This window comes from Hyperolius riggenbachi, chromosome 5 (assembly GCF_040937935.1).
Source record: "Hyperolius riggenbachi isolate aHypRig1 chromosome 5, aHypRig1.pri, whole genome shotgun sequence".
NCBI lineage: Eukaryota > Metazoa > Chordata > Amphibia > Anura > Hyperoliidae > Hyperolius > Hyperolius riggenbachi.
Window position 1 is genome coordinate 157,061,125 of NC_090650.1, and position 17,253 is coordinate 157,078,377.

The window sequence follows — 17,253 nt, forward strand, 5'->3', positions numbered from 1 at the left end:
AGGCTGTAAGTATGAGAACATTTCATGAGAGGCAAGCTGAGGAGTGGATAGGAGGGATGGTGAAATGTACAACATATTGCTAACAGCAGGGGGATGTAGTGTGTGAAGAGTTTTGAGGATGGCTGGGGAGAGCAGGCAGATAGTAAACACTAGGTTAAACATTTTTGCAACTAACCAGAGAAGCAGAGTTTTGTCCGTTCCTTCTGTTCCCTTCTGGTCTAATTCTGGTCGTTGTATTTTCTTTACACTTAGAGTTACAGATGCACTTTGAGTTCAGATGCTCAAAACTGACCAGTGGTCAAAATTGACCTCCTATCCTAGCTATATGCAAACAGGCTGCCAGCATCTTAATTAACAGCCTGAATGCAGGTGAGATGGTGGAGAGGTTGAATGGGAGTCTCAGCCTTGTAGGCTGAATTTAAAGGAGACTCTGCATGGGGCTGGACAGAAATGTAACTCACTGATCAAACACTGCATAAACAGCTGGAAAGGCAATAAATTATATGTGTAACAAATATAGACGGGGCAGCGGCGACTGACAGAGCTGCCACCGTCACAGCCTCCGTGTCCCTGCCTAAACAGTTACCCGTTCCTCGGGCGTCTAGCACGCCGAGGACGGGTTTATCAGCTGCTCATAGGGTTGTATTGACGCGTGCGTGCACGCACCGTCACAACCTTTATGCAGCGAAGAGGCGGCTCAGCTGACCTGCGGGTCGGCTGACGTCACGACATGCACCCGCCGCCACTGATTGGCCAGGACACAGGGGGCGTGCTGCGAGGTCTCCTCGGGCTCTTAAGCCCGGAGGAGTCAGTACACCGTTGTCTGCTGTTGCGATCACTACATGTAAGCGCTCAGACCTTAGTTAGATCCGGTGTGCTTTGATCCGGGAGGAAACCGGGGATTTCACACAGCTCTAGGATTGTGCATTATTATTTGTATTATCTGTTTATGACTCTGGCTCGTTCTTGACTATTCTTACTCTCTAAGTGATTCTGTACTTTTGCCCATCTGATCTAGTTACTGACTCTGCCTGAATATCGTATCTCTCTCTGCTCTAGTGATTCTGCACTTTAGCCCATCTGATATTGCTGCCAACCTCTGCCTGTCAACCGTTACTTCTCTGCCTCCTGATTTTGTACTGTACCTGTCTGGCTGTTACCGACCCGATTAGTCTGACTTCGCCACTCACCAGTGAGCCCTTGTCACTGGTGAGGTGTTCACTGTACTGACAGAGCTCACCGGCTCCTCTGGTGAGCTGTTGTCATAGCTGTCAGTATATACTGTATGCACCAATCACTACACTTCTACTATAAAGTGTGACTAAGGTCTCGAAATCCTTTTGTTTACTATATTTGCATTATTGGTGATTCTGCAGATCACCACATAATCAGATATAGTATTTGCATTATTGGTGATACTGCAGATCACCACATAATAAGAAATAGTATCTGCATTATTGGTGATACTGCAGATCACCAAATAATCAGAATTTAGTTCTTGCTGACACTGATCGTTACAATATGTTAATTTAAGGCCAAGACCTAGATAATGCCAAAAGCTAGGAACTAGTGGAATGGAACCAAAGATCAGAGATTGACATAAATTTAAAACCAAGAATGTCCCATAGTCAGATAGCAGGGCATGGTATGTTATAAACAGACATATAATATTGCAATCAGATAGACAATCGAGAGATGAAGTTGGGAGCGTACCATATACAGACAGGTATTGCAATCAGATAGACAATCGAGAGATGAAGTTGGGAGCGTACCATATACAGACAGATATTGCAATCAGATAGTAGTATATATAAACAGATGCCCCTTTTAGTGTATATATCTAGGACGATAAATAGTGTATAGTATACAAGCAGACCCCCCCTTTAGCGTATATAGGCACCCCCCACTTTGCCAACCAGGAGGCAGTTGGGGAATCTTACTTTTCTGCTTGTAGCTAGGGACAGAAGTTGCCCAGGAGTCAGGAGTGACAAGCAGGTCTTTCTCTGATAAGTGCGCAGCGCAGACATCGCCTGTGAGCGAGGGGCGGCGCTGCTGGCACGCACGGCTCATACAGACTCAGCAAGGGGTAGCAGTAGGTTACTGGCATTTTCGCCTCATCACCCCAGCAGCACAAGGGGGCGGGGCTACCACTCGCAGCCACAGATGGACCCAAAGCCTGCAGCCAGCAGGTTAAAATGCGGCCAGGGAATAATTAATGCACATCACGTGCGCCCACCTGGAAGCCGGCACCCTGAGCGACCGCTCCGGTCGCTCAGGTTAAAGGCCGGCCATCTAGACAACACATAGTAGATATCGGGGTACAGCAAAATCGGGGTATGGCAAAAGTGCAAGAGAGAAATCCCAAATCCTGTCTTTCGAAAACATTCTTTCGCCCCCTCCTGCATACATTGACGTAAAAGTCACACGACCCCAAGAACAAGCCCTGATTGGTGGTATCATCGTTTCTTGTCTTTTATTGCTTACGCAAAAGTAGTAATGGTAAATGACTGGAAACATTGTAAATAAACTGAGGATCTTTGTATGGGAGTTAAGTGATGGGAGTGAAGCCTAGCACTAAAAGCAGGGTGTGTTTCCTGTACGTGAATTGCAGGAAGCAAGGTTTGAGCTTTCCTGTGCTGCTGATGTAGCAGGCGCAGGCACAGACCCTCGCAAGGTTTAAGCTTTCCTGTGCTGCTGGTGTAGCAGGCGCAGGCACAGATCCTCTCAGGGCCGGATTTTCCATAAGGCACTGTAGGCACGCGCCTACAGGCTGCTAATGATGGAAAGGCGGCTCACTCTCATCCCTGAGTACCTCCCTCTCTCCTTTCCTATACAGAGTCCCGAGCAGAGTGTAAATGACAGGTTACTCATGTGGCTCTATTTCACTGACAAGACCTCCCTTCAGCTGGGGGCATGTATAGCAACCCAATACTAAGGGGCACATGTGGCTACCAATGCCGGACAGTAGAAGTAGGGGGGAGGTGAAAGCTTGGCTAGCCAGCACACTTGCAGTGTTGTTCGTTGGGGGGGGGGGGGGGTTGTATGTTTATGGAGGGTGACGTCTAAGGTGCCAGAACATCTTTGGCTCTAGGCTCCTGTGATGTAAATCTGGGCCTGGCCCCTTTGAGGAGTAGCAGATGTTGGTTGGGAGGGCAATATTGATGTTTGTTAGTTTGAGATTCGTACATGCAGTAAATAAAGTTTAAAATGTTGGGCTCAATTTGTTTTTCTTAGTATCATACTTGTGTATGATTCTTATCTATAGTATAGTCAATTTCTCCCAATTGTATTTTTGTACACATCTGTGTAAATATATGGATTTTATTTATGTGACACTAAATTTTATCATCTGGAGATTAGTGTGCATCTGATATTTTACTTATTATTATTGTACATACAGCACTGACTCAGGACGTTTCTAGACTTTTTGCCACTCCAGGCATGAAGTCCTGTGTCACCACTCACGACTTGCCCAAAAAAAACAAAAAAAGTACACACTTGAGAATAAGAACTGTTTAAGGTGAACACTTAAAGGATACCAGAGCCAAAAGGCTCTGGTAAAAATGTAAGATGCAGCAGTTAGGGGGTTATAAATCGATACTTACTGCACCTCTTGTTCCCCGCAGTCAGCTGCCGGTCTTCTCCTATACATCCTGGTGTCCTGGCGACTTGGCTGACCTTTAACTCGGACAGTGCATAATTACGGGCAGAAGAACGCACACCACTCTGCCTCCTCAGTCCTAGCGTCTGTGCTCCACTGAAAAGCAAGTGTCAGATGCTAAGGCCCCATTTACACCTAATCAGTTGCTCTCAGTTATAACTGAAAGAAAACTGATTTTCAAAGTAATGCCCATGGTTTCCTATGGCACAGTTCCCACTTAACACGTTTTAACTGAAATCTTTTTCACAATGCACTGCTATGGAAAAACTGCATACCAACGCGTACTAACACATACCAACGCATTAAGTACAAAATGGCCCTAAGTGGAGTCATGCTCACTTAGCATCTAATGCTTGCTTTTCAGTGTGCGTACTTCTGCCCATAATTATGTGCCGGGCAGAAGCGAAGACTGTCCGGGGGTTAAAGGTCAGCCAAGTTGCCAGGACACTGGGATGTATAGGAGAAGACCGGTGGCTGACTGCGGGGAACGAGAGGCGCGGTAAGTATCGACTTTTAAACCCCTGCGCACTGCATCTTACATTTTTACCAGAGCCTTTCGGCTGTGGTATCCTTTAATACAGGGAGTCCCTAAGATACAAACAACCTGCCGATCACATTTCATTGCACACCCCCTTCTTGCTCTTCCAGAGCTTAGTGTGTACATGCAGCTTAAAGGGAATGTCCAAGCTGCAAAATAAAATGACATCTACTTACCCGGGGCTTTCTCCAGCCCCTAGCAGCTGTTATGTCCCTTGCCGCAGCTCCGCTGTCAGCCGCTGGCTCCTGGTCCCCGACGGTGCAGAGGCCAACCTTGCTAGGCTGTCCTCCATTGCACCGCGCAAAACTACTGCACCTGTGCAGTACAATCCACACCATGTGCAAACGATTGACAGCGGCGCTCAGCAAGGCGCAGTAGAGGACGACCTGGGGAATGACCACAGGCATCTCGTTGAACACGTTCTAATTCACCAATCAGCATGCAACAGCAAAGACAAGAAAGTAAACACTGTAGTGAGTATATACAGGATCTTTTCAAAAAATTAGCATATTGTGATAAAGTTCATTATTTTTTGTAATGTACTGATAAACATTAGACTTTCATATATTTTAGATTCAAATACACACAACTGAAGTATTTCAAGCCTTTTATTGTTTTAATATTGATGATTTTGGCATACAGCTCATGAAAACCCAAAATTCATATCTCAAAAAATTAGCATATTTCATCCGACCAATAAAAGAAAAGTGTTTTTAAAACAAAAAAAAAGTCAACCTTCAAATAATTATGTTCAGTTATGCACTCAATACTTGGTCGGGAATACTTTTGCAGAAATGACTGCTTCAATGCGGCGTGGCATGGAGGCAATCAGCCTGTGGCACTGATCAGGTGTTATGGAGGCCCAGGATGCTTCGATAGCGGCCTTCAGCTCATGCAGAGTGTTGGGTCTTGCGTCTCTCAACTTTCTCTTCACAATATCCCACAGATTCTCTATGGGGTTCGGGTCAGGAGAGTTGGCAGGCCAATTGAGCACAGTATTACCATGGTCAGTAAACCATTTACCAGTGGTTTTGGCACTGTGAGCAGGTGCCAGTTCGTGCTGAAAAATGAAATCTTTATCTCCATAAAGCTTTTCAGCAGATGGAAGCATGAACCCACTTTTGAACCAGAAACAGCGGCAGAAGCGCCTGACCTGGGCTACAAAGAAGCAGCACTGGACTGTTGCTCAGTGGTCCAAAGTACTTTTTTCGGATGAAAGCAACTTTTACATGTCATTCAGAAATCAAGGTGCCAGACCCTGGAGGAAGACTGGGGAGAGGCAAATGTCAAAATGCCTGAAGTCCAGTGTCAAGTACCCACAGTCAGTGATGGTCTGAGGTGCCATGTCAGCTGCTGGTGTTGGTCCACTGTGTTTTATCAAGGGCAGGGTCAATGCAGCTAGCTATCAGGAGATTTTGGAGCACTTCATGCTTCCATCTGCTGAAAAGCTTTATGGAGATGAAGATTTTATTTTTCAGCACGACCTGGCACCTGCTCACAGTGCCAAAACCACTGGTAAATGGTTTACTGACCACGGTATTACTGTGCTCAATTGGCCTGCCAACTCTCCTGATCTGAACCCCATAGAGAATCTGTGGGATATTGTGAAGAGAAAGTTGAGAGACGCAAGACCCAACACTCTGGATGAGCTTAAAGGGAAGGTTCAGGGAACTCTTGAAAAAAATAAAAATCCCTATCCACTTACCTGGGGCTTCCTCCAGCCCGTGGCAGGCAGGAGGTGCCCTCGCCGCCGCTCCAGAGGCTTCCGGTCGTCTTCGGTGGCCGACCCGACCTGGCCGGGCCGGTTGCCAGGTCGGGCTCTTCTGCGCTCCATGGCCGGGCTCTTCTGCGTCCCACGCCGGCGCGCTGACGTCATCGGACGTCCTCCGGGCTGTACTGCGCAGGCGCAGTAGTTCAGCCCGGAGGACGTCCGATGACGTCAGCGCGCCCGCGTGGGACGCAGAAGAGCCCGGCCATGGAGCGCAGAAGAGCCCGACCTGGCAGCCGGCCTGGCCAGGTCGGGTCGGCCACCGAAGACGACCGGAAGCCTCTGGATCGGCGGCGAGAGCACCTCCTGCCTGCCACGGGCTGGAGGAAGCCCCAGGTAAGTGGATAGGGATTTTTATTTTTTTCAAGAGTTCCCTGAACCTTCCCTTTAAGGCCGCTATTGAAGCATCCTGGGCCTCCATAACACCTGAGCAGTGCCACAGGCTGATTGCCTCCATGCCATGCCGCATTGAAGCAGTCATTTCTGCAAAAGGATTCCCAACCAAGTATTGAGGGCATAACTGAACATAATTATTTGAAGGTTAACTTTTTTTGTTTTAAAAACACTTTTCTTTTATTGGTCGGATGAAATATGCTAATTTTTTGAGATAGGAATTTTGGGTTTTCATGAGCTGTATGCCAAAATCATCAATATTAAAACAATAAAAGGCTTGAACTACTTCTGTTGTGTGTATTTGAATCTAAAATATATGAAAGTCTAATGTTTATCAGTACATTACAAAAAATAATGAACTTTATTACAATATGCTAATTTTTTGAGAAGATCCTGTATATATATATATATATACACCCCTGATCCTGAAGTGAAGTTTTCAGGGGCGTATATATATATATATATATATATATATATATATATATATATATATAGTGGGTTGCAAAAGTATTCGGCCCCCTTGAAGTTTTTCACATTTTGTCACATTACTGCCAAAAACATGCATCAGCTGAACTGAGAGAGATATGGAGGCTGACATATTTATTTCCGTTTAAGCAATGCACATTGCATGGCTGTCCTGTCCTTTTAACCATAGACCCTGAACAAGCATGCAGATTAAGGCTGTATTCACAGTGGGACATTGTGGTTTAATGCGACGTTAAAGTCGCAACTTGTCTGCATTAAGAGGTAATGCATTGCAAACAGTGAGTTACCACAACACAACATTTTTTTTAACGCGACTTTAACGTTGCACTGTCAACGGTCCATAGGATTAGCATTGCAGAGCAGACTTCATAACGTGCGACCAACGTCCCACTGTGAATGCGACCTAAGGGTAGGAATACACTAGGCAGAATCGCATATGTGTTTTTCACTATGTGCTATGGAAAACGCATATGCGATGTGTTCCTACCCTCAGTGTTTCTGACTGAGGGTGGGATCACACTAGGCAGTGCGAGAAAGGTAGCGTTTTGCTGCATATGCGTTTGTGCGTTTTTAGTGCATTATCCATGCGATCGCTTCTCAGCCTTTTGGTTAAAATCAAGTGTAGTATCTGTTCTTGAGGTTTTTGGGGGGACCTGGAGGGATGGCACTGTGGCAGGGTGTCCCTTCTTGTCGTAACTCCCCAGAGGCTGATTGAATGGATCTATACCATGGTCAAAGCTGAAAGGCTGAGGGCTTTGCTTAGGCGTACTGCCCCTGGAAGTGGCGCTCCAGGTGCACCTGAAAAAACCTGGAATGTGGCAGATCCCAGGCGGAAGTAGGGTGCTTTGGTCTGTACTGCCCATATGCATAGCCGACTGACGCAGCTCCCCGGCCTTTTGGCTAGGGAGAGTGCGGAATTTTTATAACTCTGGCCGCAAGGTCGGGGCCAGCTTGCTGGCACCGGGGACTTGTCCCCTGGGGACTTCGGTCCCCACCCGGCTCCCTCTCGGGGGAGCCACCCGGACCATGTGGATGCGGTTGCCACATGGCCAGGCCCTTTGGGTAACCACTGGGCAACGTCGGGGTCCTCCAATCCTTCGGGTGTCGGAGGACTCCAGGGTCCTCCAACCCCTCGGGTGTTGGAGGACGCCACCCCCTGACCCAATGGCAAAGGGGGAAGGTTCCCTTCGGGGAACACCGGAAGGGCCCCGCTGTATTGTGGGGCCTGTGGCTACTCATGCACGTTTTGTGGGGGTGCTTTAGGGCACTCACACTTTTTCCGTGCATGGGGCTAATAGCCTTGCTTACCCGGGACTCCTGTTGCATGCAACAGGAGCCAAGTAAGCTAAAAAAAAAAAAAAAAATCCATGCGATTTCTGTGCGTTTTTCTTTTTAAATTTTTTTCCCACACATGCGTTTGGCATGCGTTTTAATGCGTTTGCGGTTCGCATATATAAATCACATATGCGTTTTGTCAACAGCAAGCAGAAATAAATCATCAAACTTTTTTTTTTAAACGCATAAAAAAACGCATTATAATGCAATACCTCTGCGTCACCATTGACTTTCATCATGTGCGTTTTAGATACATTTTGGAAAAATATATAGCAAGACCAGCGTTTTTAAAAATGCACTTTGCAGAATGCAAACATACGCGTTTTTTCATGCGCCCAATTGACTTGCATTATGTGCATTTTCGCTGCATTTTTTGCAACGCTAGCATTTCTGCCTAGTGTGTTCTTATCCTGAAATCTGACTTGATTAGCGTCATGCTTGTTTTAGGTGTGTAAATCAGACACTAGTGCAGCCAAAGAGACCAGCAGGACTTCCAGGCAACTGGTACTGCTTAAAAGCAAATAAATATGGTAGCCTCCATATTCCTCTCAGTTCAGGGGTACTTTAAGATTTACTTTAAAGAGACACTAAAGCGAGAATAATTCTCGCTTTAGAGCTGATAGTTAGCAGGGGCACGCGTGCCCCTGCTAAAACGCCGATATCCCGCAGCTAAACGGGGGTCCCTTCACCCCCAACCCCCCCCCCCCCCCCCCCGCGTGGGGCAGGGCTGCGGCGGTTAGCCCTGCCTCAATCAGGAAGTAATCCCCCGCTGCAGGGGGGGATTTGGGGGGTCAGGGACCCTCGTTTAGCGGTGGGATATCGGCGGTTTAGCAGGGGCACACATGCCCCTGCTAACTATGAGCTCTGAAGCGAGATTTATTCTCACTTCAGAGTCTCTTTAAATGTATTATTAGAGATGTCGCAAACATCAGATTTTGGGTTCGCAAACATCGAATCCGAACTTCCGGAAAAAGTTTGGATTCACGCGAACTGAGCAAGCCTCCATAGACTTCAATGGGCAGGTGAATTTCACAAACTACAAAGACTGTTTCTGGCCACAAAAGTGATGGAAAACTACAGTGGGATGCGAAAGTTTGGGCAACCTTGTTAATCGTCATGATTTTCCTGTATAAAACGTTGGTTGTTATGATAAAAAATGTCAGTTAAATATATCATATAGGAGACACACACATTGATATTTGAGAAGTGAAATTAAGTTTATTGGATTTATAGAAAGTGTGCAATAATTATTTAAATACAATTAAGCAGGTGCATACATTTGTCATTTTATTGATTCCAAAACCTTTATAACTAATTATTGGAACTTAAATTGGCTTGGTAAGCTCAGTGACCCCTGAGCTACATACACAGGTGAATCCAATTATGAGAAAGAGTATTTAAGGGGGTCAATTGTAAGTTTCCCTCCTCTTTTAATTTTCTCTGAAGAGTAGCACATAGGGGTCTCAAAACAACTCTCAAATGACATGAAGACAAAAGATTGATCAGCATCATGGTTTAGGGGAAGGATACAGAAAGCTGTCTCAGAGATTTCAGCTGTCTGTTTTCACAGTTAGAAACATATTGAGGAAATGGAAGACCACAGGCTCAGTTCAAGTTAAGGCTCGAAGTGGCAAAATCTCAGATAAACAGAAGCGACGAATGGTGAGAACAGTCAGTAAACCCACAGACCAGCACCAAAGATCTACATCATCTTGCTGCAGCTGGAGTCACTGTGCATTGTTCAACCATTCGGCGCACTTTACACAATGAGATGCTGTATGCGAGAGTGATGCAGAGGAAGCCTTTTCTCCACCCACAGCACAAACAGCGCCGCTTGAGGTATGCTAAAGCACATTTGGACAAGCCAGCTTCATTTTGGAATAAGGTGCAGTGGACTGATGAAACTAAAATTGAGTTATTTGGGCATAACAAGGGGTGTTTTGCTTGGAAGAAAAAGAACACAGCATTCCAAGAAAAACACCTGCTACCTACGGTAAAATACGGTGGTGGATCCATCATGCTGTGGGGCTGTGGGGCCAGTGCAGGGACTGGGAATCTTGTCAAAGTTGAGGGACGCATGGATTCCACTCAGGATCTGCAGATTCTGGAGACCAATGTCCAGGAATCAGTGACAAAGCTGAAGCTGCTCCAGGGCTGAATCTTTCAACAAGACAATGACGCTAAACACTGCTCAAAATCCACTAAGGCAGGGGTCCCCAACCTGGGGGCCGCGGCCCCCTTGGTGGTCCCTGGGCAGTTTTTCTGAGGGGCCGAGTGTATATACTACACTCACAATCGGGGGAAAAAAGGCAGGAGGGGGACTGCCGCCGCCACGAACCACGACCCCCAAATCCTCGCCCCCCTCCCCCGGGCCCCAGAGAAAAGTTTGGTCGGTATAGGGGGCCCCGGGCTCAAAAAGGTTGGGGACCCCTGCACTAAGGCATTCATGCAGAGGAACAAGTGCAACATTCTGAAATGGCCATCTCAGTCCCCAGACCTGAATATAATTAAAAATCTTTGGTGTGAGTTAAAGAGAGCTGTCCATGCTCAGAAGGCATCAAACCTGAATGACCTAGAGATATTTTGTAAAGAGGAATCGTCCAAAATACCTCCAACCAGAATCCAGACTCTCATTGGAACCTACAGGAAGCGTTTAGAGGCTGTAATTTCTGCAAAAGGAGGATCTACTAAATTTTGATTTCATTTCTTTTTTGTAGTGCCCAAAAGTATGCACCTGCCTTATTTTGTTTAAACAATTATTGCATACTTTCTGTAAATCCAATAAACTTCATTTCACTTCTCAAATATCACTGTGTCCCCCCTATATGATATATTTAACTGACATTTTTTATCGTAACAACCAACGATTTATACAGGAAAATCATGACAATTAACAAGGTTGCCCAAACTTTCGCATCCCACTGTAGTTTTAAAGGCTCTAACACCTGGACAGGGGCATGACGGAAGGGGATCCATGAGAAATGTCTCACCAAAAATTATGGAGTTGACGCAGAGTCAGGTTTTAATCCCTAAAGGACAGAAATCACAGTACATTCTCACATTTGAGGAAAAGGGCTGCTTTAAAATTTCCAGAGTGGTAATGTAAGGGCTTCACATGCTTCACACAGACCAAACTCTGACAGACCAAACACTGCATTTAACGCACCACAAAGAGTTGTTACTAGTTGAGACTCTCAGGACTTAAACGTTAGTCCTCGGCCACAATCTTTGGGTAGTGGTCGTCGTGCTAATGTGCGCACGTTGGCGAGAGTGCAGGCAATGGCGGTTTTCCAGTCCCTATTGTCGGGCTGAGGTAGCTCAATGACAGTAAAGTGACCCAGAAAACAGTGGTTTTGCAGTGTGGGCCCAGTGTTGGCCTAGTAGGTATCACGCTGGTGCGTGAAGAGTTGTAACATGACAATGCAATACACAGTACTAGTGAGAAAGCGTAGTCAGAGACAGGCCGAGGTCATTCACGAGAGCAGATGGCTACAGTACAGAAGGGCTAGGCAAAATCGTAATCAAATATCAGGCAGAGTCATACACATAGGTTAGCTGTCAGTTGTATTGGAAGGATTAAACAGGAGCAAAGTCAGAGTCAGGCCGAGTCATACACAGATATCAGATGGCAATAGTACAAAGGAGCTAGGCAGATTCGAGGTAAAAAAGGCAGGCAAAGGTCGGTACACAGATCAATATACAATATTACAAATATATAATACTGACTGACTAGAGTACATATATATCGCGCTGATGCGCAATATATGAAATGTAGCTCTCACAAATTCTCACTTGCTAAGGGCCAAGAACCAGTGAACTGATTAGTATCAAGACCAATGAGCAAGTGAACACTCTGGCCTTAAGTACCCAAGAGGCGAAGCAAAAGCCCACCCCCAGAATTAACAGCACCTCCTGCAAAAGGGTGTCAGCTGATGACATCACAGCTGACACCCCATCAGACACGCCTCTTCAGCCTATAAAGGCTGCTCTGCCCCGCGCGCGTCCGTGTGGGCGCGCATGCGCCCGCGCTGAACCACCGCCGCAGGGGTGCCGGGGATGCCACTGGAGGACGGCAGAGCAGGAGTCCCATTACATGAGCGAGTACCCCCGGAGACGCAGCGGGAGTCTTCGCGGGACTACCCGCAGGAAGGTAAGACTATTACGGTAAGCTTTATTGAATGATCACCTGAGGTGACCAAAGGTTTTGCCAAAACGTATCCAGCCAATCAATCATATTTGGTCAGTCCACAATGAAGCAATGACCTTCTCCTCTTGGGTGTGCCACAACACACTCATATAGGTCATTGCTTTATTGTGATACGCAAGCCCCATCACCACGACAAGGTAACAATCACAAAGGGGAATTGACATCATGTACGTGCCTTCTTTTGTTGTTCTTCCACCCACACTTAAGCACCATAGGTCAGACAAATTAGGCATGTACACATGCCAGAAAAAATTATGTTTTTAACGGGTGCTGCTATAGCGTATAGCTATGGCCTTATAAATTCCAGATCGAGAGGCGCATGCCATGCGCGCGGGGTTGGTGATGGCCACCTGATCTCACCCTTGTGCCACACACGGAGCTTTCCCTCGGAACAGTCCCAAGCACACTGTGTTTTCACAACCTTACTCGGTGGATTTAGCTGCAGGAATACCTGGTGCATACCTTGGTGATGATGGCGACAGGAAACAGGTCCCGCTCGAGCCAGAAATCAAACAAATCCTCTTCTCGTTTGGACAAGGCCCGCACTTCACATGGCTCTGCCCTCTCTGATATAACGGTGGACGACCGCGCGGATGGCTATGCATCTGAGGATAGCCGCAGCTTTTCTGACAGTGACGGATCTTCTCCTCCTAGAGTGAATCAAGATCTCCTGGCTAAACTAAGCACGATGATTCGAAAAGAAGTTACCGCCGCCAATAAGCAACTGGGTAATGACTTACTAAAAGAAATCTGAATCTTATCACAAAGAACATCATCCCTGGAAGACCGCATGGAAGTCCTTAAGCCACAAGAAGAAATAACTAATCTGAAACGACAGGCAGAAGATAGCGAGAACAGATCAAGAAGGGGCAATCTGCATATTCGGGGTCTGCCAGAAACCATCACAGATATCCCTGGAACCGTAACAGCGCTTCTGCAGGAATTAGTTCCAGATGTACCTGTGGAGAGATTAGAGCTGAACCGTGTACACCGTGCTCTCTCAACTTAGAAGGCCGACGGTCCCCCGAGAGATATAGTGATGAAGTTCCTATTATAAGACGAAAGAAAAAGTACTGGAAGCTTCTAGAGCGGCTGAAACACTTTCGTTCCAGGGCCACAACTATCAAATATATGGAGATCTGTCCCTTGCCACGTTACTTCGATGAAAAGAAACGAATCCCTACCTACAGATACTACGGGACCGTCAAGTGAAGTATCGATGGAGGTTCCTATTCTCGGTTTCTTTTACCATAAACAACCGTTCCTTCACTGCGATCTCGGTACAAGAGCTACAAGAGCATTTCCAAGCCCTGGATCTCCCTCTTCCTCCAGCGCCACCTTCTCCAACCAAAACATCCTCTCTGCCTTCGTCACAGAAAAGCCTTACTAGCTTGCCTCTCATATCCTCTGGAACCCCGAAGGAACAAAGGCTGAAAAAACGGAGATCAGTGGCCCTCAGAGAATTGTCCTTGCAAGTCTTCTAAGATGTCCCCTGAACAAGATAAGTACTACCTGTAATTGCTTACTTGCTGGGCCCTTAATCCCCACTGTCACTAAGATTCAGGTGACATGCCCTACTAGTTTACCTATACCTAGTAGCGGCAATTTTGACATGTTTGAAAGTTTATTCTTGTTTACACAGTATACGGGCTCTTTTTTCCAGTCAGTTAGATATTTTTTGGTTTGCTGTTTTAAAACTGGGAACTTTAATCTATTCTCCCTCCGGAGCCATTTTGTCCTACTCCTTCTAATGTTAGAAGCTGGAACTTTTTCCCCTCTTCTTCACCAGCAGCTACTTTCTTTTCCCGTCACAAAGGAACTACTCGCCGAGCATAAGACACTGTGCTGCTGCTAGCGATTATGCTCCGGCTTGCTTGAACTTCCCCCGGACCTGTTCATTTTGAAGCTATTCTTTTTGAAATTATACTTTTCTCAGATGACAAGAGGGTCCTATTTCAATAAGCTCCTGCTGCCTGAACTTCAACCTTTTTGCACCCATCTAAAGAAGATGCGCAACTAATCCGTGATCTAATTTATGTACATCATTCATGGCAGCAAGCAGGCACAGCATATTATTGTTATGTTAAACTACTTATGAGGTTCTAGTTGTTATCTCTAATTGTTTTGCTCGTACGAGGCATAAGTTTATCTAATTACTGTTTTCTTAATAATGTACTGCACTGTCTGATCTTTTATTGTGACTGCATATCTACAACTTATATGATGATGCTCGGGATGTATAATTATATCCACGAATAAGATATCCTATGGTAATGCCCTTATTTCTCTCTCCCCTCTTTCCCTCCCCAACGAACTCCCTCCTCTTCCTCCTTGCTTCCCCTGTTCTATTAAGATGGGGTCCAATGTATACCTAAGAAAATGCATTTTTGTGCTAAAGCTGTATGTTTATAATGATTACGTGCTGTGGTGCGTGGGTTGAACACAGGAGGGCATCACAACACAATAAAAGCTAGCTGGGAATTTTTAGAACCTGCTACATTTACAGCTGCAACAAACACAATTGCTAACTCCCAGCTAAAGCAATCTCCTGCCTATATCTGGTCAGCAGACGCTAGTCAGCCAATCAGGTGTACTGTTATACACCCTTTGCCTGCTGTACCAAATCTAGCAGGAATTGCATACATTAGCATTCAGGTGGGAGGCTTCGGTTGGATGCAATCGTATATTGCATCGTTTTACAGGGACGCCTGTGAGAAAACGCGGAAGAGCCGCCGCCATGAGTCAGCGGCTGGCGTCTCTTTCCGCGCTCAGCGGCCACACACACGGGGAGGCAGCCGCCTCCTCCCAGCATGAGGCGGCTGTCCCCGTTGTGGAGCACGGAGAAACCGCCACGTCAGACGCGGCGGTTAGCGCGCATGGCCCCGCCGCGGAAGTTCCGCAGAGCGGGGCTGGTGTGGCTGGGACACGTAGTCCCTCTGGTTCAAGAGTGACGCGCGCGCACTGAGGCAGAGCAGATATGCCAGCCAGAAGGGAGTCAGCTGACCAGGTTGGTCAGCTGACCCTGGTTCCTCTCCTGATTGGTCCAGCACTTAGGGAGGCGCTGGAGAGGCCTCTGTGCACATATACTGCGGGCTGTTCACTTGCTTTGTGTCTGGCGTTGCGATCACATATGTGGAAGCACCCAGATCCGTAGTCAGATCCGCAAGTGTGCCGGGACCAGCTGGAGCTGTAATCCTACACTTAGCTAGATTCTTTTGATAGCTAAAGTACTAGTTTGATTGTGATTATCTGTTATGACCTATTTGCCTGCCTGACTATCCTCTTGAAACGTTGATCCTGTACCTCGATATTTCTGATACTCTGTTGCCGAACCCCGGCTCGTCCTTAGACTCTGTTTCTGCCTCCTGATCTTGTACCTCGATATTTCTGATATCCTGTTGCCGAACCCTGCCTGTACCTTGACTCCGCCTTTGCTTTACGATCCTGTACCTTATCTGTCCGTGTGTGTACGACCTGGCTTGTCCGACCTCGAGAACCGACCTCACTGTTGGAGGCGGTTCCCCGTCCTGTCAGTGACACCTCCTCCAGAGTGTCACTTTCAGTTCTGCCTTCCTGTTGTCAGTCTGACTCCTCACGTCTTGGAGAGCTCAGGTCTGCGGAAGGAATCTGTGCAGTACTCCTTGCTGCACTGAGGCTTAGTCCTCTGTGTTACTGTTACACCAAACACTACACTCTACTCAAGTGAACAGAGGTTAGCTAGTATATCGGATTATCGGTGATACTGCAGATCACATATAATCTGGTATACATCTGTATTCCCCGTGATACTGCAGATCACCGGTAATCAGATCCTCTCTGTGCTCACCGATCGTTACAGAACGCCAGACCAATAAACTGATGGACGCCCGAGCTGACCCTCTGACCGTGCTTGCCACTTCGGTGGATAATATCCATCAAGCACTGGGCCAGCACAAAGCCTTAATTGATGCCCTAAAAGGCTCAGTGCAAACCCTTCAGACGTCAATTGATTCGGTGCGATCTCCTCCTAGTGATGACATACGTATGCCCGTACCTGATAAATTTTCCGGCCACAAGTCTGACTTCTGGAATTTTAGGAGTAGAGTGTTGTCATATTTCGAACTGAGACCCCAATCATCGGGGACTGAGACCCAACGGGTCATTTTCATTAAAACATTGTTAACCGGTGACTCCCAGACCTGGGCATACAATCTGCCTCCCACAGATACAGCTCTGACCTCGGTTGAGGAATTTTTTAAGGCTATGGCCGTGATATACGATGACCCTGACCTTGCGGCAACCTCTGAGCGGAAGCTCAAACTTTTGCGGCAAGGCAGAGGGTCGGTCGAGGATTACGCGGCAGAGTTTCGTAGGTGTTGGACAAATGTGTCAGCACACCAATAATTCCATAGTACACGCTCTTTTATTGAGCCATGCGTTCCCACAAGAGGAAAAAGCCGACAATTGTTATTGTCGGCTTTTTCCTCTTGTGGGAACGCATGGCTCAATAAAAGAGCGTGTACTATGGAATTATTGGTGTGCTGACACATTTGTCCAATGTCTTATCTGGAGATACAGATGCCTATATCTCAGTGTCAAGCACCCAACCGATTTTACTGATGGTGTGCCCTTCATAACCCAGTGAACATTCAGAGTTTCGTAGGTGGTCTGTCACCGCCAGATTTGACAACTTTGCTCTGATGGATTATTTCCTGTCTGGGTTGTCGGAGGAGGTCTCCGACTTGATGTTAAACTTACCCGAGCCCAAGACAGTCGATGAGGCCATATCATCGGCCATCCGAGTCGATCGTCGACTACGCCATCAGAGGCAGACTAGGGGCAGTCACCGTGTCAGAGTGACTTCGTATGCGGCACCTTCTGCTGCA

General features: G+C 46.8%; 1 protein-coding gene across 2 annotated transcripts in view; it reads right to left on the reverse strand.

Moving 5' to 3' along the window:
* HERPUD2 (HERPUD family member 2) overlaps window positions 1–17,253 on the reverse strand; it is a 321,312-nt gene that overhangs the window by 159,821 nt on the left and 144,238 nt on the right. Inside the window, exon 1 of one of the 2 annotated variants that reach the window (XM_068236391.1) lies at window positions 3,606–3,766. The exons of the other annotated variant lie outside the window; for it this stretch is intronic. The gene's annotated coding sequence lies outside the window, so the exon portion shown is untranslated. Of the gene's footprint in view, window positions 1–3,605; window positions 3,767–17,253 lie in introns of those variants that run through there. 2 annotated transcript variants of the gene reach the window in all.